The 9,584-nt window shown below is 37.4% G+C and overlaps 1 non-coding gene across 1 annotated transcript; it reads left to right on the forward strand.

Moving 5' to 3' along the window:
• Positions 1-8,431: 8,431 nt before the first annotated feature.
• LOC117279780 (small nucleolar RNA R71) lies at positions 8,432-8,536 on the forward strand. The gene has a single exon (XR_004510192.1). It is a non-coding gene; the product is annotated as a small nucleolar RNA R71 (small nucleolar RNA).
• The last annotated feature ends 1,048 nt before the right edge of the window (positions 8,537-9,584 follow it).

Below are 9,584 nucleotides of genomic sequence, written 5' to 3' on the forward strand. Positions count from 1 at the left end.
TTTTACCTGTATTCATTATACAAAAAGAAAGAAAACTATTCAAAGATGATTTATTCTCCACTTATGGCCAATCACTTTAGAGTAAGTTTTCATTTTCTTTTACATTTAGCCTCTCACTCAAAATAGTTTACCTTTGGACATAAATCAAATTCTTTCAAGTACGTTCTTTAAATATAATTTATTTGTGGGTTCTTTAACTATAATTTATTTAGTTAATTTACAAATACTCTACTTAGTACTACTTATTTTCTTTACCTTTTACCAAATCATCAAAAAATATAATTTTCATATAATTATTTGACACCCTTTATATATAATCTATTAGTTTGACACTCATGTTTAGTCACTCTTCATTCGAATTATTTTACTATTCTTTGTATATTTCTAAATTAATTATTTTTTAGTTCATCCCTCATTTATTGATCGAGTCCACCAGAACCATATATTATGGATCTCGAGGGATGCCTAACCTCTTTCCCTCGAAATAATTTGAACCTTACCTGGAATCTCTACGGTCTCACAAACTATAATCAAAGTATAAATTTTATAGTGCAGTATAGGTGTCCTAGTGTACCTTAAATACTAGGTGGCGACTCTAAACTCTAAATAACCTTATAGAGTATTATAAGTTGTATGTTATTTTGACTTGTGCAAAATAGGGTACAACAACATGGAGACTCTACTGGGGATCTCTTTGAGTTCTAACCATAGCGGACTTGAACAATTACTTGAGGGATTACAGGTTTTCCAATACCCCAATTTCTATTCTTTTGTATCACACGCTTCTGTAACGATCCGATCGGTCGTTTTCTGCTTTAGCGTTCAATTCGGTGGTTTGAGACTTTGAGTAGCTTCATATGATGTATTATGACTTGAGTGTATGATCTGTTTTGATTTTCGAGTGGTTCGGAATTGATTTAGAAGAATGACTCTTGATTTGGAAGCTTTAAGTTGGAAGAATTGACCAAGGTTTGACTTTTGGGTAAATGGATTTGGAATCAGATTTTGATTATTACGATAGGTTCGTATGATGATTTTAGACTTGTACATGTGTTTGGATTAGGTTTTGGAGGTTCCTAGAAGAAATCGATACTACTTGTCAAAAGTTGATAATGTAAAGAACTTAAAAGTTCATAAGTTTCACCAAGAGTTGACTTTGATGTTATTAGACTCCAATTAGTGTTTTGAGACTTTGGATAGGTCTATATAGTTGAATTGAACTTGTGTGTAAAGTTTGGAAGTAATCTTAAGTGTTTAAGTGTGATTCAGACACTCTTTTGAAAGAATGAAGATTTAACAACTTAAGAGAAATTCTATTTGCTTTGAGCCTTGATTCTTTGTTGTGATGTTTTCGTGAGTGTTTTGAGGCTTTGGATAAGTTTGGATAATGTATTTTACTTGTTGGTATGATTGGATGGGTTTCCGAGGGGCGCGGTTGTGTTTTGGATTATTGATTGAGAAACTAGTTAAGTTAAGGATTTGGAGTTTAACCATGGTCATTATCGGGTCAAGATGACCTCTTTTCAGTGTTTTGAGTGCGCGAGCAGGTTCTTAGCTTATTTTATGATTGAGATGCATATTTGGTTTGTGTCCGGGAGGTTCCGAATAAATTTTGGGTGCTAAAACCAAGATTTTCTTATTGTTGATTTATTTTTTCTGGTGTAAATAATTACAAAAATAACAATTATGTCCCTGAAAGTTTTCAGACTTCCTTTGAAACTTCAAAACATCATATCTCCCTCATTTTAAGGCCAAATTGGGTAATTCAAAAGCCTACCTTGGGTGTAATCTTGCAAGGATCATGTTTGTATTATCAAACATGAGTTTCAGGATCAGTAATGATCTAATTCGGGCTAGAACAGCTGCTGCATTGTTACTTATTTCAGAATTTAGTTACTTTTTCTCACAAGGTTTTGGAGCTCGGTTTTGAGCGATTTTGGAGGGTTTTTTCACTATTTGGATTGTGGTAAGTATTTTCTATTCTAATTTATTTATATTTCATGATTCCAACCTTTAATTTAATGATTGTTTGATGAATCAAATTGAAGAATGAGATTTTAGTAAAAACTTATTTATATCATAAATTGATGATTTGAAGGCCAATTTGAGGTAAGAATTGGATGAAATTGATATGGTTGGACTCGTATCGGAATGGGTATTCAGAATTTGTGAGTTTAATCGGGTTTCGGTGTGCAGGTCTGGGTTTGAATTTTGATTTTAGTTAAAGATCAAAACTTTATTATTCAGAATTATTTCTTATAGATTATATTTATGATAGTAAGTTATTTTGGCTAGATTCGAGCCGTCCTGAGGTTGTTTCACGCGAGAAGTGCTTCTTAAAGTATTGATATTGCTTCTTTGAGGTAAGTGTCTTGCCTCACTTTGTAGGAAAAAATTTTCCTAATAAAATAATATTGTTTGCTACATGCGGGGGTGATGTATATGCGAGGTGACGAGCGTATATGCATGTGCCATTGTTATCCATATTTGGGGTAGATTATACGATTCTTTGTGGCTTGTTGGAATATGTGATTTTCTTGCCTCATGTTTTAATTGACTTCTATAATAATATGAATATGAATTTCAATGCTAGAAACCATGATTCAACTTATTATAACTTGATTAAATTTGAAGGACTGCTTGTGAAACTGTTGATGTGCTAAATTAGGTCACTATACCTAATCACAATTACATGTTTATGACCGTAATAGGAAGTACTTAGGTTCCATGCTTATGTTCAAAAGCATGTTTGAGCTTTGTCGAGATACTTGAACAATAGGGTTCCCCAGGTTTATTAAATTATTTACTGGTTCAAGAGCTGTAATTGATGTTCACATGGTGTATTTGCTTAACCACGCATGTTGATGTTATCCATGCTTCCTACCTTACTTGTCGTTGATATACATGTGCTTGGTGAGGAAGAGGATAAAGCACGAAGGGTGATGCCATGCCATTGCATATACATTATTATGTGAGGAAGAGTGTGAAGAACGAAGGGTGACGTTGTGCCATTTCATATACATTATTATGCACGAAGGATAATGACGTGCCATTATTTTACATTATCATGTGAGGAAGAGAGTAAACACACGAAGGATGATGCCGTGTAATTATTTTTATATTATAATGTGAGGATGCGATTTCACGGCACGAAGGATGTTTCCGTGCAGGCGAGGATGAGAGACATGCATTACATTGTGATATCTTTGCCTTGCGTATGCATTTATGTTTTTGTTCTTGTCATGACCTAATATCCACTAGTCGTGATGACTGTTGCTCCCAAACGCACACGCAAGTATACGTGATCGTACAAGTAATAAAATTATAAGTCGAGTGTCGAACCCACAAAGACTTGCATTAACTACCTACTAAATTCACCAAGATTGTTATTCAGTCGAGCCAATCCGAGTTAAAAAGTGTGATTATACTAAACACTAATTCTAACTATTAACTAAATTATCAAGCAGCAAAATGATTGTTGTGTATTCGGTAGAGACAAATATTCCAGGGTTGTGATCGATTCACCAATCCTATTGTGTTCTAGTTAACTTTCACTTTCATACAATTCACTCATGGTTGCTAATTAATCGAACAATTGCTCTCGTAGCCTTCTACCGAGGTACTACTTGCCTATTCAAAATAGATTAACGCCTATATTCCTATGAAATCAATCGATTAAGAACGCATTAAGATTACGATATTTAATTAAGCACGGTGACTAGGTATATTCCTATCCTAACCACAAATCTGCGCCCCCCCCCAAGAGTTAAGATCGTGCTCTCTTCAATTCTTCTCTAATCTTAACATGGCTTTCCCAAGCATAGCATAGATAGTAAATAGAACCTAACTGCTGGCCAAACAATTAATCAATTAATCACAGAATTGAAGAAATAACCATATATTAGTGAATTGTAATCAAGGTTAAGTCAACGTTAAACAACAATATTCATGGCTAAATCACAACCCCATAACTATGGGTTTAAGCCACTCATGAAAGTATCAAACAAATGCATAAGTGTTGGATAATTGAAAATATTAAGAAAAGATGAAGAAAACTGGGATCTCTTCGCTCCCGGATGTTTCTTGTGTGTATTATCTCTTCCAAGTGGCATCCCCCCTCCAAAAATAAGCTTAGTCTTGCTTTTATACATGTTGGTTAGGTCTAGGGACGAAATAACCTTGTCCCGAGAAAACTTGGATAAAATCACGTTGCCAGCATCCATCCCAGCGCCCCATGCTGGCCCTGGTGCTGGCTTATGAAACTTTCTGTCAAGGGCGCCACAAGTGGCGTGGAGCGCTGCCTGTGGCGCCGAAAATCCAACTTTTCCTTTTTTCGTCCGTTTTGGATCTAATCTCGCCCCTTTCACTCCCAATTGCTTCCGGATGATTCCTACACATAAAAACACCCCGAATTAATATAAGTCAACACATTTTATATCCAAAATCCATGAAACACGAGTGAAACATGAGGCGATATACATATAAATATATATACTTTAAGCTAAATATCAACACCCCACACTTTGACTCTTGCTCGTCCTCGAGCAATAGGACTATCAACTATACCCCCGACTACATACAAATCTCAACTATAGAGGAACACTTCAACTTTTAACCATACATTCTACCCTTGACTATGATCAATACCAGCAATCAAGCTTGAACATGCAAAATTCACATTCTTCCCGTTTTAAGCATGCCCAAGTATAACAATTTCAATTCAGTACAAATAGCCTATCCATAACCAACCAACCTCAAGAGTCGACTCGTCACCACTAAGCTCCCTCAAATCGCGCACTCACCCAACAAGAAAAGTTTACAACATTACCAATCACTCATGAGATCATGTGCTCTCACCAACAAACAAAAGAGTGAATATAGAATAGTACACACATTCAAATATGCTTTTGAATATAAATTAAGGACATCACATAATTGAACAAAATTCGCTCACTCTCACAAAGAATTCTTTTGCATCCGTGGTCGTACCATAAGCTTGCCCGTAATGTACATCTCTACTAATCTAAGCTAGCCAAATATAGGATCAATTAGGACTTTAAGGTTGTAATGTAGGCTAAGGGACGGGTATGATACATTTAGGAATATTGACTAACCCTCCTAAGCACTTTAATACACTACACTCACAATTCGAGCACATCTTCTTCTCAACTAATTCACTTGCCACAAACCATATACAACATAGCCCTTATTTTAATTAAGCACTTCCATACCCTCACTAGCACAAATTAGTATGATTCAGAGGTGTGTGCTTTTCTACATTATTTGAACTATCATTGTTTTTCTTGCAATTCTTCTTTTCTTTCACACACACTCAATACATGAAAGTTCAATAGCTATTGACTTATGATTTCAACTTTAGTGCACCAAAGGGCCCTTCCACTCAAAAGCTACTCCCCAAATCTCTCACGTTACTTCTTTTAGCGACTAAGTGCCTTAGGAGGTAAAGGTTCAACAATCTCAAATTAAGAACAAAATATGGGTACAACTTGTAATGTGGGTGCCAAAAGAAAGGTCTGTAGGGTCAAAAGGCCTTGCAACGGAAAATTTTATCTTCAAGTGTTAAGCATATCTATGCTCTAGCAAGAAACGCCTACGTCATCTCCTAGATTAGCACAACTTAACAATTTCGCTTCGATTAACACACAGGGCAAGTTCTAGACTACACAGGATAGCACATAGAATCACAATTCCTCACACACAAATTTCACATGACTCAATCAATACGGTTATGTTCAACTCTCAAGTCAAGAAAGCACATATAATTGAGAAATTTAAGCAATAATGCACTATGTGACATACAAATTAAACAATTGAGAGAAGGCGTCACAAAATAGGCTATTTACTTTACTTTGACGTCAAAATTCAAACCATATGCACGGGAATAGAGAATGTATGTCATAGCCTAATGTGCCATCATCAACCAGGTCAAAGATTATCTCAGAGCAACCCCGTTTCTTCCTAACCTACTCCTAAAAAAAAGTACCCGATTCGAGCTACACCCTTGGAAAAGTACCGGTGCCCAAAGAAAAACCAAGGGATACTACCTAACTATCCTAACAAGAAAAAATCTTGTTGGTGTTTCTAATCGGACTTTATCCCTCAAGAAAATTGTCGAACAGATCCATCTTCGAGAAAAGTCCCAGCTTTTTATGATTTGTTTTTCTATTTTTGTTTTTTTAGAACCTAGACTATGTCTACTACGAGTTCTAAAAGAAAATCTAACAAATAAAAAAAAATATTTTTATATAATTTCACTTCAGAAAGTAGTCTCCCTACCCCACACCTATTTTATGCATAGTCCTCGATGCATGATCACAGAGAAAAATATTAAAACAAGGGTGAGAAATACTCCCTAAGACCCTCTTGGGCCTAGCTCAGATATGATCCTCAATATTAAGGGTTGGGACGACCCCATACTTAATCTGAAACATGCTCCTCAGCTTCAACTTCGGGTACGTAGACTTCCCTTACTCTGCAAAATAAAAACAACACAAAACTTGACACTAAAACAAATAATAAATAAAAAAAAATTACATGTTGGGTTGCCTCCCAACAAACATCTTATTTATAGTCGTAGAACGACTCTACTACTCTGTTCAGGCTGGGTGCTTTCTGTTCTTCTTTCTCCCATGAAGTCTAGCCTTTTTGCACGCTCTCAAGAGGTCTCCTCTTCTATCTCTAGCTCTTTTCCCAATCATCTTTACACACTCAGCTTGCAACACCACCTCCTCTAACTCAGTTGTCCCATATGGATCACTACTTTTCACATAAGGACTCTGCTCTATCCCCTTCAATTCAACCACAATAATCATGCACAAGTCCTCATAATGCTTAGGGAGCTTAAGTGCCTTGTACACATTAGAAGTGACTTCCTCATCGTCAACTCTCATCTTCAACTTCCCTTCCCTCATATTAATAATCGCTCCACCAGTAGCTAAGAATGGTCGCCCCAAAATAATGGGCACTTCCTCATTTGCCTCGTAATCAAGAACAATAAATCAGCAGGAAGAATAAACTTTCCCACTCGAACTAACACATCCTCAATAGTTTCTTCTGGCATAACTAGTGACCTATCTGCTAACTGTAAAGTAATTGTAGTAGGTTTCAACACCCCTAATCTGAGTTGCTTGAACAAAGAGGATGGCATCAAATTTATACTAGCCCCTAAATCACATAGGGCTCTACCAACTTCTTGTTTTCCAAGAGACAAAGGAATTGTGAAATTCCCAGGATCCTTCAACTTAGGAGGAAGTTTACTCTGAACTCTAGCACTACACTCTTCAGTAAGTGCAACTGTTTTAAACTCTGTATGTCTTCGCTTGTTTGCCACAATATCTCTGAGATACCTTGCATACTTAGGTACTTCCTGTAAAATTTCCACCAAAGGCAAATTCACATGCACTTGGCTCAAAATATCTAGGAATTTCTTATACTTAGCATCATCTTTTTGCTTCTGCAGTCTTTGTGGAAACAGAGGTGGTGGCCTTGTCACAATTATTGGCTCTGATCCTTTGTTCTCTTTCTCATTCTCCTCAACTGGCTTGGGAACTAATTCTCCTTCGGGACTAGCCGTATACTTCTTTTTCTTTGGAACTTCTTCTAACACTCTTCCATTTCTCAAGGCAACCGCATTGACTTGAGCTTTAGGATTAGGCTCAGTATCACTAGGAAGAGCCCCAGCTGGTCGAGTATTTTGAGCACTGGCAAGTTACCCCATTTGTCGCTCCAAATTTCTCATCGCTGCTGCTTGGGCCTGCTGGCCAGCCACCACTCTTTTCATCATCTCTGCTGTTTGGGCCTGCTAGTCAGCTATCAATTTCTTCATCATTTCCTCAAGGTGACTCGTCGAGTTTGCATGTTGTTCAACCTGAGGTGGTCTATATTGTTTTTGAGGTGCTTGTGGCTTGTACTGATTCTAAGCACCTTGGTTTCCACCCCAAGAGAAGATCAGGTGGTTCCTCCAGTTAGGATTGTAAGTGTCCCCACACTGATTTGCATGGCCTTGATTTGCATTACCCACAAAATATACAAACTTGGGATTTGCTGGGCATAGATTGCTCGTGTGACCCTCTCCACATACTTCACAAAACTATTGAACCTGTTGCACTGGATGGGCTTGTTGCTTGTTAATAACCAATGTCATCTCATTGACTTGGTTAGTCAATGTGGAAATCTACGCTGATAATGTCGAGATGACATCTAACTCGAGAACCCCTGCAGATTTCTACACTGTGTGTCTACCCATCTCTCCTTGCCAATCAGGATTGCTTTTGGAGAATTTGTTCAATAATGCATATATCTCATCAAAGCTTTTCTCCAACACTTGACCTCCAGCTGCAACATCTATCACAATTTTTGTCTCAGGATGTAACCCTTCTATGAAAGTGTGAGCTAATACTATGTTTGTCTGATTGTGATGAGGACAGTCTCTGAGCAGCCCCTTGAACCTCTCCCAAGCTGAGTATAAAGACTCCCCCGTTTTTTGTTTGAAGGCGACTATCTCACTTCTAATCTTTGCAGTTTTGCCTATAGGGGGAAAAACCTTGCTAGAAATTTCCTTGCCAGATCATTCCATGATGTAATAGATTTAGCTGGTTTTGCCTTCAGCCATCGCTTTGCTTCGCCCAACAGAGAGAACGGAAAAGGTGTGATCCTCACATAGTCTGGAGTGACCCCGTTAGTGATGTAAGTATCACTAATCTCTAAGAAATTCAGGATATGCTGTTGTGGATCCTCGTGTGGAAGACCTATAAACTGCCCGTTCGCATGAAGTAGCTAGATCATGCTCTGTTTCAACTCAAAGTGCCCAGTGATTATGGGCTTCACAATGCTGGAGGTAACATTAGCAATGCTGGGCATCGCCACCTCCTGAACAACCATATGTTTCTCCCCTGCCATGTTCAAAGGAAATTGAACAAGTGCCTGCAGATTATTTGTGTCCCTTGCTTCCCTCAACCTCCTATGAAATGTTCTCTCAGGTTCGGGGTCAAAGCCTTGAAGTCTGTCCTAGCTTCTGACCCTTCACATTCAATCAAAGTTCCTGATAGCAGAGAAACAATCAAGTAACGTTAGACTTGATGAAATAAATAATTAAAGCAAAAACTAGAAAGTAGTCAATATTCAAGTCCCCGTAACGGCGCCAAAAACTTGTTTCTCCCAAATGCACATGCAAGTATACGTGGTCGTACAAGTAATAAAATGATACGTCGAGTGTCGAATCCACAAAGACTTTCATTAACTACCCACTAAATTCACCAAGATTCTTATTCAGTCGAGCCAATCCTAGTTCAAAAGTGTGATTATACTAAACAATAATTCTAACTAGTAACTAAATTATCAAGCAGCAAAATGATTGTTGTGTATTCAGTAGAGACAAATATTCCAGGGTTGTGATTGATTCACCAATCCTATTGTGTTCTAGTTAACTTTTCATTTCATACAATTCACTCATGGTCGCTAATTAATCAAATAATTGCTCTCGTACCCTTCTCCCGATGTACTACTCGCCTATTCAAAATAGATTAATGCCTATATTCCTATGAAATCAATCTATTAAGAACGCA

Source organism: Nicotiana tomentosiformis, chromosome 9 (genome assembly GCF_000390325.3).
Source record: "Nicotiana tomentosiformis chromosome 9, ASM39032v3, whole genome shotgun sequence".
In the NCBI taxonomy this organism is placed as follows: Eukaryota; Viridiplantae; Streptophyta; class Magnoliopsida; order Solanales; family Solanaceae; genus Nicotiana; species Nicotiana tomentosiformis.